Source organism: Tupaia chinensis, unplaced genomic scaffold (assembly GCF_000334495.1).
Source record: "Tupaia chinensis unplaced genomic scaffold, TupChi_1.0 Scaffold143650_1, whole genome shotgun sequence".
Taxonomy (NCBI): Eukaryota; Metazoa; Chordata; class Mammalia; order Scandentia; family Tupaiidae; genus Tupaia; species Tupaia belangeri.
In genome coordinates, this window is record NW_006203499.1 from 253,045 (window position 1) to 254,237 (window position 1,193).

The following is a 1,193-nucleotide window of genomic DNA, read 5'->3' on the forward strand; positions in this document are numbered from 1 at the left end:
TTGAAAGTATTAAAAGCAGACTAGATCATACAGAAAATTTAATTTCAGATGTAGAAGATAGAATCACTGGACTAGTAAAATCCACCACGAAGACTAAGAAAATGAGAATAATATATGAGAAATACTAGATACCATTAAACATCCAAACATCTGGATAATTGGTATCCTAGAAGGTGAAAAGACTCATAAGGGCATTGACAATCTATTCCATGAAATCATGGAAGAAAGCTTCTTAAACCTAGAGAGGCATTCAAAGATCCAGACCCAAGAAATAGAAATAGGATCAACCCAAGAAGATCTTCTCCAAGGCACATTATAGCCAGATTGACCAAAACCACAGACAAAGACAAGATACTCAGACTGGCAAGAGGGAAATGTCATGTTACCTACAAAGGCTATCCCATCAGGCAAACAATGGACCTCTCATCAGAAACAATGTAAGCAAGGAAAGAATGAGAAAATATATTCAAAGTGTTGAGTGAAAAACAATTTCAACTAAGAATACTATATCCGACAAGACTAACCTTCATATGGGAAGAAAAGATGAAAACATTCTCAGATAAATGAAACCTGAAAGAATTTACCAACACTAGACCAGCTCTCCAAGAGGTTCTGAAGAGAGTACTATCCCAGGAAAACTAAAGCCAGACACACAGAAATAAAAGTTCTAAAACAGCTAAGAAAATGGCCAGCTTAACAGTAGGGGCAAGTCCAGAATTGAACATTATCTCCCAGAATTTAAATGGAAAGATCGAACCATGACAGAAGATTAAGTAAATGAGTTTGAACTGGTGAAATAGAATTTTATGACTTTTGACTTAAACATTACTGACCTTCTATGCTTTGTTTTCCAGTGTTAAGTTTTGTCTTCTCTCGAATTGTGGACAGGTCCATGTACCTACTGTTCAAACAGAATCCTAAGTGTTAAGCAAAGTTCTCTTAACATTTTTTTATTTATTAAAACTGAAACTACCTTTCTTGAAATTAAAAAATGTATTTACAAAATACCTATTTAGTAACCACAGTAAGCTATATAGCCTCATTTATGTGCTATTTTATAGTACATTCATTCTACCCACAGAGTTTCATGCCTAAAGTCAACTTTTGTTCACAGATATGTATATATCAGCTGAACATACTATTGAAAGTATTTAGATTGAGATATTTTGTGAATCAATACAATGTGAGAAAGA